Here is a 16,790-nt window from a genome sequence, read left to right on the forward strand (position 1 = left end):
TTCGTAAAGATTGAATATCGATTCAAATATCTTTTCAAAAACATTAAATTTAGGCTTCAAACTTATTTTATCTTATAAGAAATATTGTTTTCAACATTCTGAAAAATTTTGAGAAAAATCGAAGTGACAGTTTTTTTACAAAAAATAAAAACCTAAAAAAAAATTTATAAAAGTTGGTAAAAATTGATTTTCGACTCGAATATCTTTTCAAAACTTTGAGATATTGGCTTTAATTTACTTTTATCTTTCAAAAAATATTGTTGTCAACATACAATTAAAGTTTGAAAAAAATCAAATTGACAGTTTTTTTACAAAAAATAAAAACCTAAAAAAAAAAATGTATAAAAGTTGGTAAAAATTGATTTTCGACTCAAATATCTTTTCAAAACTTTGAGATATTGGCTTTAATTTACTTTTATCTTTCAAAAAATCTTGCTGTCAACATTCAATTAAAGTTTGAAAAAAATCGAATTGACATTTTTTTTACAAAAAATAAAAACCTAAAAAAAATGTATAAAAGTTGGTAAAAATTGATTTTTGACTCAAATATCTCTTTAAAAATTTTAAGTATTGGCTTTAAAGTAATTTTATCTCATAAGAAATATTGTTGGTAAAATTTAAAAAATTCGAATTGACAGTTTTTGTTACAAAAAATTAAACTAAAAAAAAAAACAATACTAAAACTTCGTAAAAATTTACTTTCGACTCAAATAGCGTTTCAAAACTTAAAAATATTGGCTTGAAATTTATTTTATTTCACAGAAAATATTGTTTTCGATATTCAGTAATTTGTATATAAAAATCCAACAGTCCGTTTTTTCATATAAAAAATAAAATCTACAAAAAGAGTACCCAAATTTGGTAAAAATTGATACGAGTACATAAAGACAAATTTTTAAGCAAGACAAATCGACAGACGGGATGGGAAGTTATCAGTGTGGGTCGCATCCCAGCCTCTTTTTTTGATTCAATTGGGTCCATATGTCAGCAATATAGCGTATTTTGGTAATATATGTGCAGATTAAAAAACCCCACGCAAAAAACCAATAAACTTATGGCTTACTGTGCCTTAAGCAGGTCAGCTGTATCCTTTTCAACCAATCATTGAAATTTGTCTCCTTTACCTTTAAAAGATATTGCAAATATTTGGAATTTATGTTGGTGTTACTTAAAATTAATAGTCATACAAAATTTGAACAAAACTTGCTTCGATTGAGATCTGATTACATCAATACTCTTAGAAAAATCTCAGTTTGTAAAAATTTAGTCCTACTCGCATGCATTTCTTGGTTCACGGGTGCAACGTGTGGGTTTTAAATATAGAAGAGGCAATACATTTTTTAAAAACCAAACATTTTTTAAACTTTATCTATTTTCCATATAGGAACACATTTAAAAGAAACTTTTCGGTAGCTACAATCGTATAGTTATAAATATTATCTAGATAATGTCTTTCAGTATCGCCTAGTGGAAATTATTTTAATCGGAATTTAGGTTCATATTTTAAATGATATAATCCACCATACAACAAAAGTAGTATATTCATTAGTATTGCAAAATGTGTGAGCTATAAAGGGTTTTTCAATTGGCGCAGGTAGATTTTTGTGCCCGTGGCGCACATTTTGTTTTGGTGACATCTGTCACCTCTTTTGTCAGGAGGTCAAATTTCTTTCGCTGACTGGGCTTCGAATCATTTGGAACAGGACCCTAATTTTGGCCGAAAAATCATCTTTAGTGAAGAGGGGTATTTTTAGATGGATAACTGAGTTAAAAAGCAAAATTACCGTATATGGGACAACACCAACCCACGCGAGTTTGACCAGGTGATAATGCATCCTCAAATAGTTACTGTTTGGTATGGATTTTGGGCCAGCGGCGTAATTGGTCCGTACTTTTTTGAAAACGACGATAGTGAGGCGGTCACTGTCAACAGCGAGCGCTACATAACAATGATAACTAATTTCTTTTATACCCAGACTACATGTGGCCCAGCAGGACGGTGCTACATGCCACACAGCAAACGACACGCAGGGCTGATGTGAATTGGATACCAAGGTCATGTGATTCGCCGTTTTCCTGTGGGGTTTCTTGAAGTCGCAGGTCTATGCCAATAAACCACAATCGGAATAAACCTGTGCGGAAGAGTCATTGAAAATTGGACCACTCCGATCTGTGCCACCGTCGGGTATTCCAATGATGTCATATTCTACACTTAATGGCATCTATGTGTCTTTTAAAAAATATATAATTTTGTTAATACTTCACACACAGCATGTTCTATTCCATTTCCACTTCTACCCACCCTTATTGAAATACCCTTTATGTGATTTTACTTAGATAAGGTCAAATTTTTGACTTACCTAGTTTGTATCTTATTTACATATGTAAAATATATTCATCAGTTTAAAAGAAAATTAAAGTATCCCAACGTGGCGTATAAATATAATATAATGTATTCAAAAAGTATCATCCATATTGTCAACATTAATTACCGTTTTAGCTGGTTTCGAGGTAGTGAAAAATAAAAAACACAAAACCTATTGTTTTAATTTAGTTTGTATCTTCAGAGTGATATTTATGTTTTATCGCAACAAAACATTTAAATTGACGGATTGCATCTATGCTGTACGTGTTTTGTTAATAGCGTCAATGTAATTGGTTTATCGCGTACAATCTATTATGCAAAACTCAACATCCGTCAATTAGCTGCCATCAATGATGGTCTATAACTGTCGGCTATCATCGTAATGATGAGAGAAAATTTTGTTCAGAAGCGAGCCAGATGTGAAAATTTGTCCTAAATGCGTAATTTTAAGTATCGTTTGCTGTGATGGAGGCTACGCAAATTACATCATTTATCACTGAATGCTGATTAATTTTCAATCGCCCATGTCACCTTGTGTACAGCTGATTGGTGGCGTGTCATTAGTTTGATGTTTTTATCGCTCAACTGCTCCTATAGGTATTGTTAATTGAATCCATTTAACCATGGCCTTGCATGGCTTTGCATTGATATGATCACAATCTATCAGTGCTTTTAAGCATTTATTTTCCCTCAGCATAGGTATTTATTGAGTATTATGTTCATCTATATTTGAGTGTTGGGATTAATATATAATATTTATTTTACATAAAAGAAATGTCAATGTTCTTTTCAATGTGGAACAAATGAATTTAAATTCTTGGATAGTGAATATTTTGAAATAAATAAATATTTGAAAACAAACATTATTGAGTGTTGAGTCCTTCATTACAATTTTTGTTTGGTTTTTTTTATTCTTTAAGCAATTAAGAGATTTTGAAGGATTGAAATAGGTATTTATTGAATTTCTAATAGGTATTTTCTTCAATTTAATTTGTTCGTGCTAAGAATTACTACGGTAATTTACTGTAAACACTTATGTCAAGACATCAATATTGTGTAATTGCATGTATATTTGTTTCTTGTTTATATAGTGGTGAAGTTATAATAATCGGGGACCTTAACACGAGGATGAAAAAGAAAACAGATTTGAGAGAAAAATAAGGAGTTCGAAAGACACTGCTGTCAATGCACGAGGAACTAAATTGTTAAATGTTTGCGATGCTTTTGGGTTTCGAATATTGATCTATTCGATGTATGCAGAACAAATATTTGGAGGGGAGAAGTTTAAAACGGTCGAAAAACTTCAGAGGTTCTTCATTAAAAGATCCTTTGGTTTACCGAAAAACACCCCAAACTATATGATCTCAATGCATCAAAACAAAAGTTTTTAATATGCCAGATGAAAAACTCACAAAAATTCTGGCATTGAAAACAATTGAGAAGAAAAATCTGTGGTTTAAGAAACTAGAAGACCATGCTGCCTACTGTAGAGCAGACTTTCGAATAGTTGATAAAAATGGTAAATATTGCGATGAAGGTCTCTGGAATCTTATTGCAAATTTAGAGAAAAAACTAGTGCCCACGCCATTAATGAAGCTACATCCTCGGTGCATATGAAGATCTACGTACAACCATCTAAATCACAATCTATGCGAACGTAACTTCTTTCGAAACGAGAACAAACAGGAGCTCATATCTTCAATTTTCAAAATGAGAGGAGAAATGATAAGTCTTAATTATATAGCACATCGCATCGGGAGGATCTGCCTATCCATTGCAGCAAATTAAGAGTAAGGGAAGATGTAATCCATTTAATAGGAAAGTGTCCAATTTTATGTGAAATACGCAGAAATTTGCTCGGCAGCAATGTTAAGTCACAAGAAGGAATAGTCACCCTCCTCAACTGTGAAGGAAACGTAAATCAATAATTTAATTATTTTTGAACTGCTATGTCTTACCGCAATCAAATAATAAATAAAAAAGTAATTTATTTAATTTATATTCTAAATGAAAAATTTAAACAAAAAAACTCCAATGAGATAAACATTTTACATTTTCAAACAGAAGTCACTTTGTGATCAATGTAGTTACATGTGTTAATAAACGAATGTTGATAAATCGAACTAAATATCTTTGTTTCTCGTTTGTAATTAGTCAACCTCGGAATGAGTTATAGTTAGCTAGGAATTTGTTTATACCTTAATTTTGAATTATGTAAAAAGTCGCGTAAGATCTTTTGTCCACGTATAAGATTTTCTTCAAAAACAAACAAATCTTAAGAAAAAGTGTTTACTACTGCTCTGATTTTGATGTTAATCTCCGAAATGGTTGGGCGTATGAAGAAATTATACGATAGCTATAGAAGAGGAGATTAATGAAAAAGCGGAGACTTTTAAAATAATATTTAGAACATTTTAAAGAAGGTGTAAACAAATTTCCAGCTTACTTTATGTCATTATTTTACGGAGCCTAAAATTTCAGTTGTCAATTAATTGCTCAAAAATTATGTTTAAACTAAAGTAGAAGTTTAAATATTCGACATTAAATGTGTTTAAATTTAATTCACAACTTAAATCGTTCGCTGAAAATTTTTTATAAGAGATAAGGGTGTGTCTCATTTATGAACTTATTTCATGATTGTTTTAAATAGGAGTGTAGCAAAATAATTATATTTTTAAATTGCATTTTTATAAATATATAAAATATTTTTCAATCCTCCCCATAAAAATGTCTCTATTTCAAAATCCCCACATCTAATAAACAAGTTACAAATTACTGTGATTAGCTTCACATTTCACTCTCAAAAATCGTTTATAAAATTAATCAATTATTTAAAAGACCCAAAAGGTATGTTCTCAGATACAACTGATTTTAATACTTAATTGGAGATTTATGATCTCATTTACAAAAAAAAGCAATGCAATTTTAAAAAAGTATATGAAATAATCCATCAATCACTTGCAAAAACTAAACTATTCCAATCAGAGCTTAAAGAGGACAAAATTATATTTCTTTGTTTTTACTTTACAAGAAACTACAAAATAGAAGCATACATTTTTCATTTAGTCTTGAAAAGAGATATTTTTTAAGGAAATAAATATGTGACAAACAAAAATTCTTATAATTTATCTTCATAAGATATGATAATATTATATTCTTTCATTATTATAACATCAATCCAATAAATTAATACAATGTTAATAAACGAAAAAGAGCTCTAGAATATAAAAATGATTGCGTCCCCTTTAAACCTCTTCTGAAAGAAAAACAATTGGAATTCCAAATTTTTGTATGCAAACTAACTTTTTGAGAGTAGGTAATAGGATCTAAAACCCTCTTCAAGCCAAACTTGTTTAACATGCATATTTACATCACTAAAAAGATAGAAGATAAAATGAATATATGAAATTTTAATAAGTAAACTTGGTGCTTTCATTCGTTAGTGAACTCTCCTTTTTTAGTAGGACAACATACAACAACTCATGATTGATTGTCCAAAAATGTAAATTTGAACTTAATGCCATTGTATAAATCCACAACAAGCAAAATGGACAATGTTTACAAAATATTTTACCAACAACCTTTTGTTCAAACAATTATTTATAGCAGTCGAGTATACGTCGTGCACGCCGACATTCCATTGGCCAAAACACACTGGTGTTCTGTCGATTGAATTTATATGCACCACACTCACATTTCGCAGTCGTATATACAAAAGGATGTAACTCCATCGAAGGATGTAGTCACCACATCCGTTTCATTTGAATTTGTACCAAATGGAAACAGCAACAACAGAGTAACAGAACAAACCAACTGCAGAGTATTTCGTCTCGCATGACAAGGACAAATTCCGCTCCAGCTCTTCCTGCAAAATTAATTCCAATATTGATTTTCAATACATTACTCAGCTTTCCCCATTTGTTTTATTGCAATTTCAATTCTTATCTGCATTTATGAATATTCATAGTCAAAAGAAGCACTGTATGCATTCCATACTTACTCCAGTTCATCCCATAACCCCAAACCAGTCGGGATAATTTGGGAAGTTCTTCAGGAAGTTTACACACATCTACGAGTGCATACTGAATAGGATTAAGATTACCAAAAGCACCTGAATTGAGAAAAGCTGCATGAGTGAACACCAAAACACTGCATCTGCTTTAACCAAAAAAACTATCGCATTTTTATTTCATTCATTTTTATAATTATAACAAAATTTCTCACATTTTTTATATCTTAAATAAATCTTTTCTTGACATAATAAACTAAAAGTTTTCGAGTGTTAGTCAATTTTTTCTTCTATTTTTAATTTATTCCGTAAATCCTTCCAAATGTTTTTTGTTAAATAGCTTGTACTTTTTTTCAATTTAATAATTTATATTATTTACTTTAAAGATTAACATCTTGTTTATAATTGAGTATATTAAAAGGCCATGGTTGTGTTTTAAGATTAATGGCCAAAAAAGATAAGCGAAACAAATACAAGATTTGTTGGTTTAAACAAATTTTAAATTTTGAAGGATTAAGATTATTTTAATTGAAAGTTGTAAAGTTAATCTACCCCAGCAATAAAGAGAAGCAACAGAGAGAAGAGAGGAGGAGCAAGTTTCACCATAAAAAAGAAAACAATAGAAATAAGACTAGGATAGGAATAATATTAAAAGGCATCCCTCTTGAATTTTCCAGCAATGTCAGAATCTTGGGAAGGAATTTAAAAAACAAGAAGCATTTAGATGCAAGTAAAACATGTATGGTGTTTGAACGCAGCCATTCTGGCAAGTCAACTTTGACAGCTCATATTGACATGTAATGTCTGGCAGTCATTCAATCGTAAGCCGCCGTTATAGAAAAACGTATACTTTTATATTTTAACTTAACCATTATTTAAATGAATTATTGAATTATCATGTGTCTTTAATTTTAAAAGCTATCAGAACACTTCAACATGGAACTATTTTTTGAATGGTTCTCGAGATAGAAACTGAATGTGATACCAGATATGCTAATAGAGAGATTAGTTAAGTTAGTTAAACACCACATTTATCAACCAAGACATCATGGTAGTTGTCCACTAATTCAAGGTTATCAGCAAACAGGTTTACATGGAAATGACACAAGTTTTTTTATAATAAGCGCACACTTAAGGGGATTTTAAATAAAAATAAATTAAATTGGGTGGCGAAGGGCCTAGTGACTCACATCTCGCAACCATTCCTGTGTGCGAGTACTGTTGTCAGGAATAGAAGGGAACTACAATTTTAGGACGAATCCGAACGGCTAATTTGAGAAAGCACTTTTTCATGACAAGAATTACTCTTGAAGGAATTGTCAATTCCTCGCAAGAGGCAGTACCCGCGAAAACTAATTTTTTTAAATTAAGGTGGCACAGGCAGGGATTGAACCCACGACCCCTTGCATGACAGTCCAACGCACTTTTTTTTCAAATTCATTTTTATTTATTCAATCTTTAAGCTAGACAAAAATTCATAAAACTAGCATAGTTATCCATAACTTACAACTAACTTAATGGTCCCATACGGACTCTCTAAGTTAAACTATAACACTTAAAACTAATGCCTTTCGGCCCTAAGATCTATTTTACTTCACTTAAATTTTATTTATTTTGTATTTATTAGAAAATTTGAAAAAGAAAAACTAATATCAATATCCTTTTTTATTTTTACTTACAAACTACTTAAATTAAGGTCCTTAAATAAAACTTAAAACTAACTTAAACTACCTATTCTACCTATAAACTACTTAAAACTAGAACAACCACAGCAGCAAATCTTTTTTTTTTTTTATTTTTTTTTTTTATTTATTATTTTTTTTTTAATTTTTGTTTTTTTTTTTGTATTTTTTTAATTTGTTTGTATTTTTTTTCTTGTGCCACCATGCCTATTCTACTTAAAACTAAACCCTAAAACTATAAAACAAGTATGTAAGCCGGCCAAGGCTTAAACCCCAACCCGACTACCCACTATCAAGTGCCGATTGAAGCCACCAAAACTGGTTCTTCTGCTTCACCCTATCAGTTCGGTCCCGTTCGGACACAGCCCTACTGAACCGAAGGAGCTCCGCTCCACCTTGTGCCATGACGTCCCGACTGTACGGGAGTCGCCTATCCACGGTTCTTCGTCTGACGTGGTAGATTAACCGCTGTATAGGACCTCATTATAATAATAATGCACATAAGAAGACACGGCTGTTCGAAATAAGCCGGTACAGCGTCGTAAACACTGTCGCTCGAACACCCGAAACTTCTCCATCTGGGAAGGGGCAACGTTGAACCACACAGGACAACCATAAACGATCATTGGCCGTATGAGGGCCATGTAGCAAATTAGCAGAGCGAAGGCTCCTCTGGCCCTGGTCAGAGCAGCATTTATATGTCTGTCGAAATATAAATACTGATCTAACCAGATACCGAGGTACTTCACTACACTTTTGCTCGCTAATGGCTGCCCGTGAAGATCAGCGATGACCATCTTGCGCCAATTCTTACACGTATCCCTCGTGGCCCTAGCCAACGGAGTCCGGAACAAAATTGTCTTCTGTTGTTGACTTCTGGACATTCATTTTCAGTTTCCAGTCGTCGCAATATCGCTGAATCTTGTCGAAATCACGCTGCAAGAGAATTCTAATAACCTCAACCTTTCGGGCCGTTCTGTACGCAATTAGATCGTTGGCGTACGCAATTGCCTTTGTAAGACTACCTATCAGATCGCTGGTGTAAATGCTGAAGAAAATCGGCGAATTCACCGCTCCCTGTTGAAGACCATTTTTAATTGAGAATGTTGTGGTAGAAGTTACATTGCCACTTTTGACAACAAACTTTCTACCGTTAAGAGTCCAACGGACTAACCATCATGCCACGGGTACTACAGGGGATTTTACCACCCTTATTATGCAAAGACACAGTGTGAGGAAAGGGAGAGTGGGGTTGAAAGGAGGTGTCGGTGTACATTACTTTTAATGCCAGAGAAAAAATGTTTAAGTTGTTCAGTTCAAGAAGGACGAAGAATGAATTTTTGTAGGCACCAAGAGCTTACCTCGATCTATTGATAACGTCCAATAAAGCAGTTGTGCTCCTATTTGAAAACATAAGCTAAGACATGGTTCACTGGGATGTAGCTAGATAATTGCTTCTTCATAATTTTTTTGATGACTTTTGATTGACTTTGATAATCTTACAATGAAATGCATAGACAAATTTATTTGATTCATCTTTTCTGGTAATGCATAAATATTAACTAAAAATCTTTTCATAATATTGTCAGACCTGATATTTTTCATTTTGTTAGCTTTTTTGCTAATATTGAAAAAAAGTTATTCTATGAATTAATCAAAAGAGTAATTTAATAAACATATCTGAATAAAAATAAATATATATAACATTTGGGTATATTGTGGCGACGAAATTATAAGTTTTGCCATTTAAATTCAGAAAAAAATAATATCCTTAAATTATAAGCTTAAGTTGTAACCTTAATACAAAAATACTCAAAAACAACAGTAATCAAAAAGTACTATTAAAATGTATAAAGGCTCTTAAGGTGAAACAATAATTACTGACTTTAAGATTATGTGACTGTTTTATTTAATTATTTATACTATCAGATATGAAATATTTGTTCGTTGTTTGAAGAAACTACAAAAATGTATAGTTTGCTAAGATATCAAAATATTATGTCAGCAAAATATAGACAATAATATTAAACCAAAAATTAGTTTCTACCAAATAGCTCCGTTTTGAAAATATTATCATCTCCCTTCATCGGTGCGAGGACGGAACTAATTGACGCACACATCTAAAATGTATGATATATACTTTTGTATATGTATTTACCACTCCACTTCAACCAAAATCTTGACTAAGCCCTTGAGATGTTTCCAGTATGTATAGGTACAAATGTGTGCGTACTTTCCTTTTCTATTACCCATCTGAAATCATGGTTTTATAAGCATCATGAGGTGCTCGCTGAGCCTCGACAATTTCATGAACAAGATAAAAATGTCGTGACGCGAGAATGATCTGATATAATGTCATAATTTGAAACGTATTGACGTCTTTGAAAGAAAACCTAAGGGTGGTTTATTTTTAAGAATGTTGGCTTTAATCTAAAAAGCAGGACCAACATTAAATTATTGTGGAACATGGACACACATAGAAATTTATTAATGCAATAATTAAGGAATCATTTTCCATTAAAATACTTTTAACTTTTAAATTCAAAACATAAAAGAATTATTAACCACTCCAAAATCCTTTAAACAATTAAGTTCGTATGTTGAAAGCACTTATTCTAACCCAAAAGGATAATACCACATATTCCATTCGCTCTTAATGAAACTCATAACTGAGATTGGTTTCAAGAACACCCACTTCAGAGTTCTTGAAAACGATACTGAAAATATTTAAGTTGGCTACATTTTGCATAAAAGGTTGTGTGTTTTTTCTTCACATTTTGACGTGTTTGAAAAGTTTGAAGTGTATATCATATGTAGCTCTAATTGGTTTGGTACTTGTCTCTTTGATTTCAGTATTCAGTTTACAATTTTGAATTAAAAAAAAATAAAATCTTTTTTATACTTAACTGAACAAATAACAGACAAGATATTTCGTTGTGATATTGTTATCACTCACTTTGAATCATCTTAATAGAACTAGGACTTCGGCCAAACATTGCCTACATGCTATTTACGAAACTATAAACTACCAAAGAAGAATTTTCAAGCCCTAATCACTGATAAAGAATAAGGGCGTCAATCACAGAAATTATGGATAAATGAGCGTGATTAAATATGGGAACTACAGTTTGGTTGTCATAAGTTCTTTCTTCTGTGTAACTCCCTTATTTTGTTTAATCTCTAATTTGGGGTCAAACCCAACCACCCTCTCAATAATTTTATTTGCAAAAACTATTTTATTAACGGAGACAAACTAAATTTATAAAATCAAAAATGTATTCCTCTTAATAAACTTTAATTCTGTTTATTTCCAAAAATAAATGTTCACTTTAATTTTTCTAAAAATGACTACAGATGTCAAAATCGTTATTATTTTTTGCATATACATAAATACTTTGGAGATAATATCAATTTAATTTATTTTTATTTATATTTTATATATAATTATTAATTTGTCAACAGTTGATTCAGTTGAATTTTTGTAAGTTCGAACTAAATTGGTAAAACACATTATGACGTTTTACGAATTTGGTAACCAAAGTCGATGTTGTTTCGTGTGAAATTTGGGTCAACCAAAGTTTTAAGTTTTCTTAGAACTTGCTACATAATAAAATAAAAACAGCTTTGCAATATTTTGATGTTATTATGTATAAAACTTATTGTATGTGAATCCGATATATATTGCTGTTCTTGATAAACATAACATAAGAAATGTTATCGACGAGGAAATGATTTCAAATATATTAAAATTCATGATCATTTTAGTTTTACCACATGGTAGCACATAAGCTGAAAGGGGTTCTTACGCTTGAATAAAATTTAAACCTATAACAAAAATCAACTTTCTTTATAAGTAGAAAATTACTGTTATAGTTGAATGAAATAAATAAGCTTGATACCATCTAAACAACTTATATTGTTCATTGACAAATTCTCTGATGCTTTTATTTATTTATTTATTTACATCTACAAGCAATTTACAGCTAACAGATTACGACTAAAGAATTCTTACAATAATGACAATAATTGTTGTTTTTTTAACGATATCTATATACACTATTAAAAATAAATAAAAGCAAAACACTTTCCTTAAAACAATTTCTCGAACTACTTAAGTCAACATAATGGCAAACGTTATTGAAATTAATGATAGCTCTAGAGACCAGCTCATTAAAACAATAGTTTGTTCTATGAAACTGTTCATAAAGCAAATCTACTGATCTAAAGGATCTTAGCGGCGCGCAGATAGGATATCGAAAGAAGGTGAGGGCATCTAACATGGTACGAGTAGCATAACACATCCCTCACAAGCATTATATCATGAATTTTTCGTCTTGATTCAAGAGACTTAATACCCAACAAAATACATCTTGCTCTGTAATCTGGTAAAAAATTCCAATTCATTTTATAAAATATAAATTTTGTAAAACGCCTTTGGACTTTTTCAATTCGATCAGAGTAAGTGCTAAAAGTTGGGTTCCATATAACATCTGCATATTCTAATACAGACCTAACAAGAGATGTATAAAGCGACAATAAAGCAAAAGGGTCATTAAAATCAACACAATTTCGCTTAATAAAGCCAACAAGTGAATTAGCTCTGCTGACAATATAGTCAATATGACTTTAAAAAGAAAAATTTGAACTTAGAATTATGCCAAGGTCTTTGATTTTAACCACTCGAGAAAGTGTATTAGCCTCTATTAAATAATTAAAATGAATAGATGTTTTAGATTTGAAGAATTTGATTACATTACATTTTTTATGTTTAGATTTAAATTGTTAGCAGTACACCAATTCGCAATTAGGTTAATATCAGATTGTAAGAGGTGGCAATCTTTAACACATTTGATCTTCAAAAATAATTTAAAGTCGTCAGCATATAAAAGACACTTAGAGAAATTTACAGTTGACGCAATAAAAATATTAAAGAGCAGAGGACCCAAATGACTATCCTGAGGGACGCCAGAAGTACATGAAATAGATTTTGAAAGAGAGCTACGAGTATCAATGATAACTTTTTGCGACCTGCCCGTTAGGTAAGATGAAATCCAACTTAAAAACTTAGAATGGAAACCAAAGATTTCCAGTTTTTGCACCAGAATGTTATGATTCACAGAATCAAAAGCTATGCTAAAATCTGTATAAATCGCATCTACCTGAAACTTATCTTCTATGGAATTTATAATATATCTTGAAAATAGTACCATATTGGTTGTAGTGGATCGCCCAGATATAAAACCGTGTTGGAATTCAGATATAGATTCCTTCAATTCAATTCAAGGAATTCAATTTTGTTTTTTACAATACTTTCAAACAATTTAGGTATTGCTGAGAGCTTAGAGATACCTCTATAATTTTCTATCATATTCTTAGATCCAGATTTATGAATTAGAACTAGATATGAAGTTTTCCATGTATTAAGAAAGACTCCTTCGGATAGGGACTTATTAAAAATACAAACAAGAGGAATACAAAGTGCTGAAGCACAACGTTTGACAAAATATAGCAGGGATGCCATCAGCTCCAGAATTAAATTTTGGTTTTCATGCTTTAAGTCCTGATAGCACTTCAGAACTACTTAGCTTTAAATCACCAATATCAACCTTAGTTGGTATATTGGGAAAACAAGAATGATTGATAATATCAGGAGTTGAGTATCCCGATTGGAAGAAGTTTGCAAATAGTTCAAGAATAGAATCAATATTTGACCCTTCGGTATCCTTATAGGACATATTTTTGGGAAATCCATTTGATTTCCTTTTCGTGTTGACAAACGACCAGAATGAGTTACAATCTTTCTTAATATTACTCTCTATATTCATGATGTAACTCTTGTGAAGGAACTTATTAAGTGTGAAAAAATCTTTACGTATTTTACTAAAATAAGCATAATTTAACTTACTTTTTGATTGCTTGTATTTGTTAAAAGCTTTACGTTTAGCGTTTCTTAGGTTAGATAATTGCTTATTGTACCACGGAAGCTTTGGATGTGTATTTGATTTTGAATTACGAGCACAAGGTATAAATTTAGAAAAACCTTCAAATATTATAGAAGAAAAGCGGAGATACGTTTTTTCGAGATTTAAATTTAGAAATTCATTGGACCAATTAAACTTAATTAGAAAATTATTCAATTCAATAAAATTTGCCTTGACTAGAAAAAATATACATTTCAATTTCAATAAATAATTCTTCATGATGTATAAATTTATTTAAGAGAGAAAAAGGAACATTTGAAACTCTAGAACTAAAGAGATCATTACATATAAAGACCAAGTCTAATATTTTATTTAAAGAATTAAAAATTCCATTAATTTGAATAAGATTTAATGCATAAAGAGAATCAATAAAAATAAATTCATAACCTTTTATGAAATTACTAGCTATTAACATTTTATCACAATCAGACCAATTCCATTCTATATTTGATAGATTAAAATCGCCGAGGACACATAAATTATCAAATTCTGTCAAGTATTTAGACGTTGAATAGACGAGAATCAAACAGCTCAGATGAAGATATATCGGAATGCAACCACGTTTCAACAATAATATTTATATCATAATCCATAGTTATAATATCATAATTAATAACTATATCATAATAATTATATAATAATAATAATATCATATTTATTTTTTGTAATATTTCGTTTAATAAAGTTGTTTTATTTCATATATTAATTTATTAATTATATGTTTATTTATTCTTATCTTAAGTGTTGGGGTGCAATAAATAGAATTACAAATTTGCATATAAGATCTTCGAACTTTACTGTTTACTTTTTTGTCAGAGGCTCCAGAGACTAAAATAGCACTTTCTGTTGTCAGCATGACATAGTTTGGATGAAGATACCTGCTTGTTAAAGTTTGCACTTTTCTTGTTCGTGCTAAAAGTAACATTCGAAATTCAATAATCAATTCACTTTGAGTACTGAAACGTAGGGGATTTATTAAGAATACCCTATTCTTAATAGTTTTGATTAATCATTAATTAAAAAAGAATAATTAAAATAATTGTTCCAATAGCATCAATTTATAATTACATTATCCAGGTATCGATGATTGAGCTCCTTTAGTTTCACATTTTTAAATATGAAATCTTTCGAATTTCAGAATCCTTGAAAATACCACTTCCACTCTTCTCAAAGTTACATCGAAATTTAGCCCTCTCAACTCCCCAACCAAATGGGGTCACCATCAATACACATGAAGAAATCAAAAGCTTAAAAAACAGAAAAACAATGAAAGCAAGTATTCCATACATTAAACATTAAAAGAAACACGCAAAGCTGATAAGCGAAGTGGACTTATAATGACTATAACTTGAAAAATATTAATGCTTTCGAAAATGGTTGCAAAAACATATGGACTGCCAATGGACTTATATATGTATATAAATGCAGTAGGTAGATAGTAGATAGTGAAAATTAAGCACGCAATTTTGTTGGTTTGCTATTCCAGTATATTCAGTTGAGCAATATTGAGGGTTGATGGCTGAGACTAAGAGTGAGACTGCCACTGCAGTGGGCCAAGTTAAGTTAAGAGCATTGCATTTCGAGATATCATCGCAAATTTATGCATTTCATTAATGTTTAACAAGGGCATTACAATGCCCATTCTTGTCACAGATGGGTGGACAAGAGCCTCAATTTTGGTGATATATTGGCACTCGGTCAGACATCCGCACGCACCACATGTCATGTCATACATACGATACGAGAATGAGTATCAGCCGAGCCGCCGAGTTGTGCTTGTGCATGTCAGTCTGATTGGAGAAGTAGAAGTGGAACGAGGAAACTCACTTTACAAATATCCGGAAATGTGAAAACTTTGTAAGCTCTTGTTCTTTCTTTTAGAAACACGTTCAACTTTTTAAGGGATTTTCAGTATTAATTTGTTCTGTTTAACGTATGAATGTAAGCATGTATTCCAACTTCAACTCTATCATGTGGAAAACAAGTCCATAAAAATGAGTTATGAGAATTCGACTAGAAATTCGAGATCTTACCACGAGTTGTTATCCCATTTATCACAGTAAGTAGTACAAAGTGACTTAAAAATTCCGTATGCGAGTGAGAAGCCAACTCAGGGTCGCAGTGAAAGGCGGGTTAAAGCTTTTTGGTAAAATATCTCTGACAAATTAGAAAGGATTTTGATGGTAATTTTACCCAAATATTAAATGTCTCGAGGCATTAATAACAGTAGAAAGTACAAGCGAGGACGTGTTATGAATTGAAATGCTGGCTTTCGATTACCTACCTGATTTTCTGTGGCTTGGCTTAAGCACTTTGGTGGTTTCAGTGTTGGGTGGTTTTGGTGACGGTGACGGTGACGGTGACACAGAAGACATGACTTCTCTGTGCCTAAGTAGAGACATTATAATATGGCAACCTTCATCGTCGTCGTCGGGGAGAAAATGGAAAAAACCCATCAACAAGATTATGATCATCGTGCAGATTAATAGCTGCTGCAGAGCAGAGTTCGAATTCAATTTAATGATGTATTTAATTATTTTGTAACATATTACAATAGCGAAAGTAGTAGGTAAATATGAGAGGACCTACTTAATTTTCCTCGTAGAATAAAATACTTTTTTATAGAAATTAATGTAAAAGTTTGTGTATATGATAATGTACATATATAATAATTAGACTTTAGGACAAGTGATTATTTAGAAAACGAACGTATTGCATAATAATGTACCAATAAAGAGGTGTCTCTTGACATA

Source organism: Eupeodes corollae, chromosome 1, assembly GCF_945859685.1.
Source record: "Eupeodes corollae chromosome 1, idEupCoro1.1, whole genome shotgun sequence".
In the NCBI taxonomy this organism is placed as follows: domain Eukaryota; kingdom Metazoa; phylum Arthropoda; class Insecta; order Diptera; family Syrphidae; genus Eupeodes; species Eupeodes corollae.